Consider the following 15727-nt stretch of genomic DNA (forward strand, 5'->3'; position numbering starts at 1 on the left):
ATCCACATTTAATTTTAAAACTGGAAGCGATTTTTCAATCAAAACCTCCATGTCATGCACCAGTTCAAACCTTATCTATGTCATACGTTGTGCTGGTTGCGGTGAGAATTATATTGGTCAGACAGGAGACGCCTTGAGACACAGGATGACAGTACACCGACAGCAAACCTAAATACCAATGTACGCCCGCCAGTAAACATATAAGGAACTGTGCAAGAAATAAAAGTCCCAATTTTACCGTTTTTCCTATTTACAAGTTTCTGAGGGATACCACAGAAAAAGAACGTGAGGCAAAAGAAAAACTGTTTATCATATAGACCTGTTTTAAATGCCAAATAATTATATTATGTGTCAGATAAAAACCGTTCCCCGCAATAATTTTGTATATTCAATTTTGTATTATTTGTATGGAAAATTTTATTTTTCCGTACTTAATCTGAATATCTTTATATTATAACGTCATAATCAATTCGGCTACATAACGTCACAATAAGAAATATGAATTTGTATGTGTATTTGTGTAACTTAACAACATGTTGTCAAACTCCTTAAGGAATGAATTCAATATTTATTTGTTTTATACGATATAAAATGGTTTGGGGCAGTTTACGCTTTATAAACCGCAAAGCAGTTTATAAAATAGCGTAAACTGTTTCAAACCATTTTATAACTGTTTCAAACCATTTTATATCGTATAAAACTAATAAATATTGAATTCATTGCTTATAATTTAATTTTTTTACTCTTCATTGTAGATAAAAATGGTCATTTGACCTTTAAAATGACGTAAAATTGTACAAAATTCAAACGTTACGTCAGGCGTATTAATTAGTCTTGCTATGACGTAGGCAACATTCTTTATACGATATAGAATAATTTGTTCGCCAATCAGAAAGTGTGTTACAAACAGAATTAAATTATTGATGATTTAAATTGAAACTAGTTGAGTTTATTCCTGTGATATATATATATATATATATATATATATATATATATATATATATATATATATATAAATCTTAAAATTATTTTAAAAATGATAATAAATAAGTTTTATTTGGTATAATATCAGAGCCCCTTCCCCTTATTACAACTTTCCCCAACTTCATTTATCTTTTATTCATAGAAAAGTAGAACACAATCTGTTCATCTAGACAGCAGTCTTACAGATATAGGTGTTCAAAAAGGAAGACATAGAAGAAATGGACGACACGTGGAAAATAGCTATTTTAAATATTTATTAATTTATGAAGCTTTAAACGTTGTAAAACTTGAATAAATAGATACATGTAATCTTTTATGTATAGTTTGTCCAAAGATATTTCTGCAGCGCATCTGATCGATTTCAGTAGAATAACACATTGTAAAGAAAGTGCAATTGAAATATATGACAGGGAAAATATCAAAGATGGTTTCAAAGACCAATAAAAACTTTAAAAGTATGTCCCATGGCAGCCATCTTTGGGAAATATCCATATCTCACAGTTGCCTTTGTAGTTTAAAAGGTTTTCAACTTTGTCATTAGAAATTAAAAATCTGTCTATATGGTGTTGTTTGACTGCCACGGGATAGGGTAACCCACACATAGAAGAAATAAGTTAAATTCAAAGAAATTTTATCACAGAACGCCTAAATATTTGGTTGCATAAAGAATGGTTGAGATGGGTCTTTCCTCTTTGACTTATTGGTTGACCCCGCAAAGGGAAACAAATTTTGTAAAGTGTGGAATTAAAACCCACACATTTATCATTTATCGTTTGGAAAAATTCACAGGAATAAAATCTGCTTTTTTACGGAGATTAATAATGGGGGAATGACTTCTTTTCTCTTCTTCGGAAATCACTCGGAATACTTGCACACTTTTTCAACGTTATTATTCGGGTCTGTTGCAATAGTCCAATCCACACTTTGCAAAAGTTGTTCCCCTTTGCGGGGTCAACCCAAAGGTCAAAAGGGAAAAAACAACTTTTCCCTTCTTTATGCAACCAAATATTTGGGCGTCCTGTGAAGAAATCTCTTAGGATTTAATTTATTCCTTTGATGTGTGGTTTGCCCCAACTTGGGGCAATCAAATTCACAAAGGAAACCGATTTCTAATGTCAAATGACGAAGTTACAATCCTCTAAACTACAAAGGCTACTGTGAGAAACATATGGGTTTTTCCCCAAAGATGGCGGCCAAGGGAGATAACTTTTGTAAAGTGTGGATTGGTCTATAGAAAATCCCACTGTATAGCTGTGTATTGAAACCCCAATAAGCTAGATCTCATCACCTCATTCAACCTATCACAGCACAAGCAATGTTACGGTAACAAATATCGAGTATCTAAGCAAAATGTTAATATAAGATATTTTGGAACAAAGTAGGCCTATAAACATACTTTAATATATATTATAAAAGATATATTCTTAATTAAAAAAAAACCAAAACATTTTTTGACATATCATATCATAACCATACCATCGAAACAATGGCGCTTGTAGTTCACCTTGTAAAATTAAGTACCAAATGGTATCAAACTCAGAAATCCTTGGAGTACCCCCATCCGTGAATTGCATTCATTTTCGCTTCCAAACGAAAAAGAATAAATAATTGCTCACTATCATTTTCTTCCATGATAGTTTACCTACAAAATCATGTATGACATGCTTGCGTTTAAACAGTGTCAAAAATTGCTCGCCGACTGACAAAGTAGTTGTTCTGGTGCCGATTAAGTTAAGTGTGCGTCATTTGATTACGTAGGTTATTACGTAAAGCTTAGAACATTGCTGATTTAGATGTGCATTTCAAAGCTTTTTTTTTGTAAATAATGTATAGTTTTACAGATTTTAGGGTTATTATCACCATGCTTAGTTTCAGCAACGTTTTATAACATAAATTTGAAAAACAAAACATTGTATGCCATTGCACATGAAATACATATAGGGTGATTTAACCATGCATCGGACACATACCTTGGATCGGACAACTTTGTTTATAAATATACAAATAAATGTGCATGCGCTCATGTGTTGTTTCGTATATTCCTGAATTAGAACAAATGAACTTTATCATTATTAAAAATTTGACAGTCACATTGTCAAAGAAATAGCAATATAGACAACGTAAAATGACATCAAATACGCCATTATTGAAAATTTAGTTACGAAAATTTTACACTAAAGCATTATTTGAATGTTGTGCGTTTGATTGTGAATTAGTGAAAATGCACTCTCTGCGTAAATTAATTAGAAAGAAGTAAGTTTTGAAACAAAATTTGATTAAAATAAGTGCAAGAAATTTGAACAATTAATGTCAAGGTCATTATTGCACCATATGTTCATTTCACCATGGATCGGACACAAATTAACCATGCATCGGACAGTTTTCACTGCATGATTTCTTCTAATAATATGGATATTATGTGCCCATTCCTTGTGATATACTTTAAATGTGAAGTAAAATAAAAATTTAAGAAATAATTGATACAATCATTTTCCTCAAACCACTTAAAAATCGAGTTTTACGGACACAGCCTTTTTAGTCCAAAGTGCCTGTAGGAACTGGCACGATAAAGAACCCCTTATGATAAATATTCCTTTAAACAGAAGCACAAGATGTAGATTTGAGGATATACATTTAAAGAAATATGAAAAGCAATTGAATTAATTAATATTTCCGAACCTTTCTATTTTTGCATTAAAACCAGAAAATGTTGTTATTTATTAATCTCTATTGCACTTCTATAGCTGTCCGATGCTTGGTAAATATTGTCCGATCCATGGTGAAATAGTTCAACACTTCATTAATTTGCTTTATTTTCTACATTTTTAACAATTTCACAATTTGTTTCCAATAATTAAGCAAGGGGAAAACCTGTAACTTTTAAAACAAGTTTTATTTATATTTGGACGATATTTGATGCATGAACAAAGGGAAAAATCCAAAGGTATCCGATGCATGGTGAAATCACCCTACAGTAAGGGTGATTGCACTTTAAGTAGGTGCTAGCACGACCAAGAAGCTCTTCATTTGACTCCAAGTCAAATAACGAATTTTTATTATCAAAAGCGCGCATGTAAATGTTGTTTCTAGGTGTTAGCACGATAAAGAGCTAAATTTATTTAAATGCTAAATTATAACACAAGCTGACCTAGGTAGTCATTTTTTGTGTCTGTAAATGCGAAATAATTTTAACAGTTCTTTGTTAGGTTTGTCGGAGAGGAAAGTATAACTTCTCTTTATAATGATGTTTTACACAAAATTACTCTCTTGAAATTCCAAGTTTCTGTTGCATCTTAAAATGAGGCAGTATCACACTTGGCATCGCCAAAAAAACTGCTTGGTCCGGTTTTAAATTAAATATTGTGTATGCTTTTAACCCTCTGGCTGCGACGTAAGCGTACAAATATACTAACGTCACTGCGACAATTAAGGTAGCTCGCGGGTTTACCTGCTTGTGAGAAAACATACCTTGAAAATTTGTCCACGTGATCCATAGGTTTTATAGTTTTATTTCTAAAATTTATTTAAGATTCGTCTGCGCGGTAATAATGTTATCGTGTTTCAAATACAGTGTCATTAATAAAATCAAGCAACGCCATTTCAATGAAATATATAGTAAAATGCACATTTTAACCGAGAAACGCATTACAAAACTATGCTCCAAACTTTTAAACGATTCAGAAGAAATTAATCATACTCAACACAAAAACAGAGGAGATAATTATGAATCAATTCATAAAAAAATATCAGTATGTGTTCTCGGCCAATTTTTGGCAAAAAAAACTTTAAAGATTTAAAATATTTCTCTAAACCTTATATTTTCAATACGACGTTAGCCTGACGTCATCATTTCCTTACTTCTTAGAACACCAAAATTGAAATGCATTTATTGACAAGACTAGCTGTTTAACACATTTTAGAACATGTTAATGCTTATTAGACATTATTGTGAATGTTATTAAATGCAATTAATAAGGCTGTAAAGATACAGAAAATTGCTATTTTTTGTTTTTATGAAACTCTGAGTCAATCAATGCAAAACTAAAATGCCAGGCAACTATTGGCATTATAAGTAAGTAATCGAATAAAACATTTATCTCAAGCCAAAAGAAATTTAAGAATTTAATCGGTAGTACAGATTAGGGAAGTTATAATTGTAAAAAAAAAAAGCGAAGTTAATGCATACATTCTATTTTAAAACATGACTTTAAATAGAAGAGTTCTAACGCACACTCATTCTTTATCTTTATAGAACAAAATGTGACAATGTATGTGACATCTTTAAATTTTCAGCACTTGATATTATAAATCTTTGTATAAACAGTCATAAACCGCATATAAGCTTTTTAAAATATTTTCTTTTATACTTCTCAATATCTCAATTGTCATTTTAAAATAAAATTATGAGTTTACTATGACGGTCAACTCTTTACGTCGATTCCTATTGTGACGTCAGCAAACCCGCGAGCTACGTTAAACGACGTCATAAAATTTTTGACGTTATTCAGCGGAAATAATTTTGCGCTAGATTGTATTACATAAAGTGCCCGTTTCAGTCATATCTTATCTTTTATTTTTTATTTTATAATTCCATTTATTTTAACGCTTTGTACTTTTTCTAACTATAGTTAGTATTTTGTGGCCCTAGCCTCTATTAACTTGAGAAATTTTAATCATCAGAACTGAAATAATGGAATCAATTTTATAAAATAATTCCTTTCGTTTCTTACTTATTAATTTTACAATATATAGAGACGGAAATCTGACGATTGTTAAGCATGAACAAATTGCTACATCAAGTCGGTATATTCTAAAAAAAAAAAAGAAAAAGAAAAAAAAGATAACAGATTTATGTTTTTATTTATTCCTCAAATTGCCTAGTTGTATGAAATGTGATAAAACATTTCATACACAGGCCAACGCCGCAGGATGCGCACCACGTTCTAATTTTCCTCCTGCAGATGACGCATACTTTTCTTTTTCTGCCTAGAAATCAGATGACAAAATGTTGTTATTATTAAAGTTTTTCGTTATTTAGTTGCTGCATTGACATAATTATACCAGAGTATTATAAATAATTATTTTCGATATCGATTCTAAGGGTGTTTACCATCAAGTTGTTCTATGAAGTGCCGCTCTGTCAGTCTTGCTTGAGCTGACAGACTTGGCCCTCCAGCAAGGCGCCTGGGTTGCCTAAAATTTCCAACAAGTCCCAAGCAAACTCCTATTTGAATGTCCATCCTGTTCATTTTAGTCCGTAGACCTCTATTTTGCCTGTATATGATGTACGCATTGGCTGAAAACATTCAGTAAGCTTTATTGTATTGTGATTATTAAAGAAAATGGCCGGGCTGGCAAATTGTTGCCAATGTTATACTACAATAAAACTTAAATTTATCTGTATACATATAACATTACATGTGCGCCAACCATAGCATTATTTGTAATCTGTATAGCGAGTTTTTAAATCAATTTTTGTTTCCGTTAAATTTCTGTTAAATACTACCCTTTAATCGCATGCAATCAGAGACATAAACAACATGTCTCTGATGTAATATTAAAGTATACACAATATATTAAAAGGTTATTGTACCCCGCCGCAACGCGGTGCGGGGACATAGAAATGCCGGGCGTCCGTCCGTGCGTCCGTCCGTCACACTTTTTTGTAAGCGCTCTCATGCTTACAACTTTTGACGGATTTTCATTAAATTTATACCAAATGTATATACCACTATTACCTTGGTCAAGTTCGAAAATCAGCATTGGTCGATACTTTTTGTGGGAGTTATGAGACTTTGACCGCAATAATGACTCTGTTTTATCCAAAAATTGACCTTGTAAGCGCTCTCATGCCTACAAATTTTGAAGGATTTTCACTAAATTTATACCAAATGTTTATACCACTATTACTTTGGTCAAGTTCGAAAATCAGCATTGGTCGATCCTTTTTGTTGGAGTTATGGGACCACAATAATGACTCCAGTTTATCCGAAAATTGGCCTTGTAAGCGCTCTCATGCCTACAGATTTTGATTTTCATTAAATTTATACCAAATGTTTATACATGTACCACTATTACCTTGGTCAAGTTCGAAAATCAGCATTGGTCGATCCTTTTGTTGGAGTTATAAGACTTTGACCACAATAATGACTCCAGTTTATCCAAAAATTGACCTTGTAAGCGCTCTCATGCCTACAAATTTTGATGGATTTTCATTAAATTTATACCAAATGTTTATACCACTATTACCTTGGTCAAGTTCGAAAATCAGCATTGGTCGATACTTTTTGTTGGAGTTATGGTACATTGACCGCAATAATGACTCCGTTTTATCCAAAAATTGACCTTGTAAGCGCTCTCATGCCTACAAATTTGACAGATTTTCATTAAATTTATACCAAATGTTTAAACCACTAATACTTTGGTCAAGTTCGAAAATCAGCATTGGTCGATGGACTTGACCGGCGGGGGACCCAGGAATTATATTCTTGTTATAATAATATACGGATGGTTATTGCAAAATTAATAATCAGTAAATCGAAGTGAGTTTTGATCAATTATCTGGTTTGTCGCATCAATACGAAGATATGCATTACAAATTTGTTTGCTTTGTTCATATTTAGTCTGCAATGTTTAAGTACTGAGTCCATGTACATGTCGCCTGATGACTTTTGACCCCCGTATTGATACATGTAGGTAATGCCTTCAAGATTCTCTTAGATTCACGGATTTTACGCCCCTACAACTGTTTGATTGAAACGTACAATTTACCACATTCTAAAAATCTTTATCACTAAACTGTTCTTATAATAGCAGTTTGAGAACATGGGATTATGTTTAACTTATAATGGATATAAATACAGTGTATAGACTGTTACGGGCTTTTAACTCAGGTGTTAGTCCATTGATTCTTTATTTTGCTTTAAAAAGTTGATTTGTAGTATGAAACCTACAAATGACTCTCAAAAGAAGGTTGAACAGGATCATAGAGCTCCAAACTTTTGTCGGACAGGTCGACACCACCCATCATTTGGTTGTACATGCAGTTGACTGCCGGTATTTGGATTTCAACTCCCCGGGCATTCTGTGTCGCAGTAACGCTGTAATATATACTCACATAAATTTCCTTTATTGGAACAGTTTTATTAATGAATGGAATGCGTATGAAGCTGTTTTATTATGAGTTATAAATTTGATAAATTATTTTACTCTTTAAAATCACCATAATCATCAAATGATTTATAGTATAAATTTACTTGGGCTGGGATAGCGTGGACATAAATGTTACGGTTTTCCTGTCACCATAACAAAGTGCCATAATGGGTCCGCTTTGCTTTAGTAGAGACTCTCCACGCTGTAACTTTAAATTTTTCAAAGACTTGGGCATCCCTTTTCTGTACACCCTGACAGTGCCAGTCATGTAGGTGTCTTTATCAAAGAGGGTAGAGCAGAGAACCGGGCTCGTGAAATAGTTGTCACACACGAGGTGGTGATACAAATGTACAAATATGGTTCCATCAGTTGCATCACCACCTCATACCCTACACCGTGGACACCGTGGACACTCCTAGCTGCACCACCCTGTCTACCTATTGACAAATTATTTACAGTAAATACATTAAGGGTTTTTGTCGGGGGGGGGGGTTAATAAATTTTGCGATTGGTCAACAAACTCTGTTAGTTGGTTTCATAAGCATTGTATGATATAAACGATATAGCGTATGTTAAGTATACCAGTGTTCCGTAGCAATTAATACAGACAGGAAAGCAAGCTAAACGCGATGATATCTTTAACGTATTTAAAAGATCCAAGTTGATAACCAGTTTTGTTGAGAAGATGTAAAACAAGAGGGGGGAAACGTAAATTTTCTTAACTTTTGAGTATTAAAAAAGGTGAAACGTTAAATTAAAACATCCATAAAAGGAATCAACCCAGAAAATTATAACCGCCGAATTTGTACAATACTGTGGAATCATTAGATTTCGTGGTGGCTCAATTTTCGTGGAATTCGTGGGTACCTCTCATCAACGAATTAACATCCTCCACGAATTAATAAATTAGGGTAATAAAGTCATATTTCCTCTGTTGGTTTGAGAGAATACACGAAATTACGTCCTCACGAAGCTGTAAAATTTAAGCAATCCACGAAAATTGGTCCCCACGAAAATTAATGATTCCACAGTATTCGGTATTTTCCTTATCGAGAGATTACGAGATTTCTTGGGAATTAGCCCAACATTCGCTGTATTTTCCACATTCAGTTCAGTTAATAGCATATTAACAATATCATTTAATACTATTCCCCTCTAAATCTTTAGCATGCATACTTTCTCCAATCAGAAAATATTTCTATATTCCTAAACTGACCACCGCTAAAGTAAACTCTCCTTTATTCCCATGCGCTAATCTGTTTATTGTTAAGTAATTACATTATCTCTATGGACTCCATTGGTCTTCAATCATCACTTTCGATTATTTTAAGATTAATTTCCTACAGCTTCAATCTTATTAAAATCAGATGTTAGATCCGCCCGCCTACTCGCTAGTAAGCAATATGATTTAACATCTAATAATAATTAGATTGCTAAAGCTACATTTGATTACTTTGATGTTCTATTTCTTTGTTACAGTTAAGAGGTTCGATATAAACATTAATTTACATTCTATCACATCACAGTCAGGAGGAATTCCACAAGAAACAAGAAGAGTCAATTTACCAACAAGTTATAGCTATAAAAAATATTCTCAACATGTAAAATATACTTTTTACAAGGTGATAAATTCGTTAAAAATGTTGAAAATAGAAATAGAGATGTTTTAAATAAATTGTTGATTGAATACTTTGAATATTCAGTAACCTGCATATAACTGCATTGCAGCATTGTAGCCTGTGTCTGACTCTGCTAAAACAAAGAACTTCGCACCCCACTGATGTGATTTTTTCGCCGGCACATACTGCACAATGTCGTTTCTACCCTTTATAAATTCAAAAACATTTCATGTGTATGTTGTTGAATCGTAATTCGTTTGACTATATGTTAATGAAGTCTTTCATTATATTACTGAATTTTATAACCTTTAAAGATTAATATAGAAACATTTACATTACATCTATAGCATGTAGATAGAATATCTAATTCAAATCGTATACTTTGTAAATTTTATAATTACATGTATATTTTGCCATGATATACCGGTATGGTGTTAATGTATGTGTATACCTTAAATCCGACCATGCTTTCATCAATGGTTAAATCCTGAGCTAAGTCATAGACCTTTGGAAAGGTTTCATTCAAAAGATCAAGAATTGGTCGAAATTTGTGTGATGGATCGTAATTCTCATCTCCACGTGGCATTTGTGTTAAATTATTATTGCAGTGAAGAAATTTGGATAAAATTTGAAATCTGTCCCGCGTCATGACTTCTGCAAATCCAGGAGTGCGAAAAAGATATGATTGCTCAGATTCCTGCCGATATGCCTCAATGCTAGGCTTTCGTACAATTCCCATTGATAGACACAAGCCTAGGTCGGCGGACATCTCTGCAACATTTGTGTCATTTGTGCCATTTTAGAGTTCTTGAAAATGGCTTAGGGTTGTACTGCGGATATGACAAAAACTGATTTGCATATCTTTTTGTTTCCTCAAAAGAATTTCAACAAGATTCCTGCCTTCGTCTGGAACTGTAAGTTTGTGAAAATAATCCACAGGGGGAGCATCATTCACTGGAGGGTTCACAGGACCCATATGGCGAGAGAAGGGGTTAATTTCATGTGGGTATTCAAAGTTTTCAACATACCGTACATTTGTCCATAATCGGTCAACAACTGGAACGTCATCATCATCAGTTTCAGATTCGTTAAAAACTACTTCAAAATCGGATTCGTTTTCCGAAGCGGAATCCATGTTTCTCCAAAATCGCCGTTGAAATGACGTAATTAATTGAAATGACGTAAAATTTGGAATTTTACGGGAAATTCTTAGTAAATCTTAATGCATCTTTTGTTCGTTAAAATCAATTTAATAACATTCAAAAGAAATGTTTTTATAACGTTAAATTAATGCATGCATTGCAGTTTTGATGTTTTCATTTAATTTTAAATTTTATTCGTCATATTAAATTGTTTTAAATGTGTTTGCTTTAAAATTCAATTAAATAATTGATATTTCGGTTTTTTTTCCTTTTAATGTACAAATATATCACAAAAAGAATAACTTTGTTATTCGTAATTGAAGTCCAGTGGCGATGTATATAATTTTTAGGGCCCCGCAAGGATTTGCGGGTGCCCTATAGTACTCACTCTGTCCGTCCGTCCTTCTGTCTGTCCGTCTGTCACTCTTCCATCCACAAATTTCCTGTTTTTTTCTAATAACTTTTTTTATGGTTGCCCAATCAAGTTCAAATTTGGTATGGTAGTTCAGTTGGCAGAAATACATATTTTGATGGTAATTTTGGTTCTCTCTGTCTTCTGGTTTGGAGCTGGGGTGGTGGGGTAGATTCCTAACTATGCATATGAATGAATGGGCAAAGAGAGATAACTGCTGAGAATGAATGGGCAAAGAGAGATAACTGCTGAGAATGTTACCATTGTATACATGGAAGGCTGTGCAATATTGTCCTTTGGGATTAATTAACTTTCCACAGGAAGAAAATCCTAAGCTTTATCTTTATCTGTCACATTGAGATTAATTACTGCACTGCCTGTGTCTGCAAATGAACTTTGTTTTGAAGTTAAGGTCAGTTTTGAATGATGTGTAGTATTGTGTACATTCTTTGAAATATGGATTTAAAATATAATATTCATATTTTATTTTGGTTAAAATACCGTACACAATGATTTATTATAATTTTAATGAATTCTAAAATCAAGATATATATTAAGATATCCTTTTTCACTATTTTGTTTTTAATTATTTATTTTTTTCTGCCTCAATGCTGTTAATTTTAACAGGTAATCAGATAATAACCCCATTCTGTCATTTCTGAAAAAAAAAAATTATTGTAAATTTAGACGAAAAGGATGAGAGAGCAGAACAATTAATCCCCTAGGATTAATTATCTTGCCTGCTGCAGAAAATTTAGAGGCTTATCTCTATCTGTCATATCGAGATTAATGAACACCTTTGTCTGCACTGATGTTTGTTTTAAAGCAAATTAAACTCTCATTTCATGAGCTGCACCCTAATATTTTTACCCCTCAGTTTAAAGGATAGTATTTGATAAAGAATATATTTCATTCTAGTCCAAATACTAAAATTCTGTAAATTAAAAAAAAATATATGAATTACAATAAATTAAAATGTTTTTTTTTATTAGATATCAGTTTTTTTTATTCTTTTTTTTTTCTTTTTTAATAGATGTTTTGGTGTTGTTGTTGTTTTTGGTTGCTATGTTTATATTAAAGGAAAATTAAGAATAGTACCTGAAAATGTTCCTTCTGTAAGCCCTGTTTAAATTCAATAAATGGATGAGAGCAGGATAATTAATCCCCTGAGATTAATTATCTTGCCTGTTTCAGAAAATCTAAGGTCTGTCTTTATCTGTTATATGTATTACCGTACACATGTGTCTGCAAGTGATGTTTGTTTGAAGTTGAGGCAAAGCCTAGGTATCATTGCATTGGTACCAATTCTTTGCTTTTTTAACAAATTTTATTTCATCCCAAGTTAACCCACTTTATCCCGTGGATATGACTCATTGGATATTTTTTTGATATCCCACAGTTGTGACTTTACAATGGGATTTGCGTAGGCGTAATGAAGTAAAATAATGTGGAGTTTAATAAACAGTGTAAACATTGATTGTGGTGTATAAAACATGGGATAAATAGAATCTCATATGATTTGTAGTATAATGTGATTTTTATCCAACTTGTGTGTTTTATCCCCTCACTAAGGCTCAAGAGAAAAACACTTTAATTGTTGGATGAAAATCATATCCAATTACAAATCAAGAGATCCTATATATTCCAGTTCTTTACATCTTCTGCCGGGCATTTATTTTTCATCATTGTTAATATAAAGAGGATGGAATTCAAAGGGTTTTTTTCACTTCTCTATATTAATTGTCATAGCTGGGCCCTTCCTGACTGGTCAGTTTTCTAGTTATTTTTGGATTTATTTTATATTACGAATAAACACACATGTACCATAAAAACTCAACACTTTTACATATAAAATATATTGAGAACATTTTAAAAAAAAATATTTCAGAGCCAGACATTGCTATTATTTCAAATTGTACAAAATTACGCTATATAACGCCCATATATCGTCGTTAAGAAATTGACGTTAAAAAGGACATATATGTCCCTGCGGCGGCAGCAAGCGGTAAAAGGACATATATGTCCTTCCCGCAGCCAGAGGGTTAAATGATAGTATTTTAAGTATAATAGGGGAGAGTGTTGACATTTCGGACATTATTGTACGTAAATCGGAAATGCTCACCATTTACCATGAGAAGGTAGTAATGTTATATGTAGCAATCGCTTCAGCGAACATTCCGGAAGTTTTTTCGAGTGTCATCGGGATATTTCGTGTCTCTCTAGCACATTTATATCCACGAAACAGTGACAGGTAGGTGGTTATAATTTCGGACATAAGTGTTATTATTTCGGACACATGGTGTTTCAACTTCGGACGGCAAGTAAAACTGCACTCTATGACTGCACTCTAGTTTCAGTAACGTTTTATACGATTCTTTTTGCACAGAAATGGTTGCTGTAGTACAATTATAATATTTCGGACCGGGATCAACATTCCCAACCACCACGTGGTTTTCTTTGTCTTTGTTTTTCTCGCTGACTGTCGGGGAGTGAAAAGTTCTCACAATGGTTGTCACTTATGTAGGCTAGTTTTTGTAAGTTTTGCTTTTGCTTTAATTAATAGTCAGTTATTCTTTTAGGTTGTGTTTACCTGTGTTAAATATTTAGAAATAGTATACATATGACATGAATTTGACTGAATATGTATAATCAGGGGCGTATAGTTGTATTGATAAAAACTCTCACTTTTGGTTTTTTTTTCTTCTCTATTTCCTTTCTCCCTCTTTCCTCGGTAAAAATCTTTTTTCTTGTATTATTTCATCTGATGTAAGCAGTCTGTGTGATGTTATTTTTCTCTTTCTTAAAGGGACAGAACTGCATGACTTGTTGGGTTTTGGAGAAAAAATATCATTGATCTCGGAGGATATCGGCAAATCAAGGTCCAACACCGACGCAAGATAAAGAAGGTCGTCAGTGGTAGCAATGGCAAACTCTCCATCTGTCAAATTTGGGTCTGCAGCCTGCAAAGTTACCTCTGCCAGCAGTGTTCCAGGAGGACTGTCAGTGGATTCAGCGAAATCAAATGGTGGAACAGATGAGTTCAGAATGTCGGAAGGGGTGATGGAGCAGCTGAGGCACGTGTAGGCTTAGGGAGAACAGAAGTAGATGGAATCTCAGAAATAGAAAGAGATGAAGAAGTTGTACAAATTGCTGGTGCTACTGAACTTGGAAGTTGGGGAAGATATGAAAGATGAATATATACCAGTTGATGTGGAGGCAGTAGCAGATAAGGCAACACTCTGACTCTGAGATAAAGGAATATCAAATGGAATGCTGGTATGGAAAGCTTGATCTGGAATTGCGCCAAGGTTAACAGGATATATCCTACATGCCTTGAATCCAGCCTTGATGTTATTGGGAGTCACAGAAGACTCCCAAGCAGAAGAAAATAAAGCTGGCCAGATAGCCTTATTTATCAGGTTGGAAGGGTTTTTGCTTAAATACTCTGAGCAGATTTTATTGTAGGAACGAGACAGGGGACCAAAAACAGTTATATCAAGTTAGTGTTAAATCTAGGATTTGAAAAGGGCATGATACAATTATATCTGATAGGCCACTTTCGTCGCGCTCCGAACACTTATAAAGGGCATTGCTAGCAACAGACATACCAGTTTACAGTATCATATGATAAGTTTGATTTGTTCTTGAAGTTCTTCAATAGAAAGCAACCTTGTGAGTGAAAAACAAAGATTAATTATTAAACTAAACCATTTATTCAATTGGATTTCATTTGCAAAACATAATAAACAACATTTTGGTTCATTGTAACATGATTAACATCAGAATCCACTGAATTGAAAAATAAATTAAAATATGAAATACATCACTAATAACATGTTTTATCTCACACATTCATGAAAATGATTGGCATCACAGATTAAATAAATAAATAAATAAAAACTTTTATATCAAAATATGGAACACTATTCATGAGAATGATTGGCATCACATGTAAAAAATAAATACTTTTATTTAAAAACATGGAACACTATGAAAATGATTGTTATCATAAGAAATAATAAATAAAAACTGTTCATATAATATTAGTAAAAAACAACATAAAACACTAATTCATTGCACTAGTAAACAAATCACAGTCATGTTTCATATCACATCCCTGAATATTTGTTTCACACTTAAGTTTTACACAATGACTCTTGCTATCCTCCTGTTTTTCTTCCCTCTGTAAGGCTTCCCCACTTCATCCAGATCTAGATCTTCTACGGACCTTGTATTCAGGCTGACAGTCAGTAGCTTGCTCACAGTTTGCACAGCTAAACGGTTTCTGTGGGTAGTCACTGTCAACTGAACTTGAGAGAAGACTCTCTCAACAGCAGATGTTGACACAATGAGGGACTCTGCAATGACCAGCAACTGGTAAATGTTTGGGAATAGGTCTCCTACTCTTGTCTGTGCTT

At 33.2% G+C, this 15727-nt stretch overlaps 1 pseudogene; it reads right to left on the minus strand.

The window, feature by feature from the left end:
- Positions 1-7896: 7896 nt before the first annotated feature.
- LOC128187484 (uncharacterized) lies at positions 7897-10890 on the minus strand (annotated as a pseudogene).
- Positions 10891-15727: the final 4837 nt, after the last annotated feature.

Source organism: Crassostrea angulata, chromosome 6 (assembly GCF_025612915.1).
Source record: "Crassostrea angulata isolate pt1a10 chromosome 6, ASM2561291v2, whole genome shotgun sequence".
Lineage (NCBI taxonomy): Eukaryota > Metazoa > Mollusca > Bivalvia > Ostreida > Ostreidae > Magallana > Magallana angulata.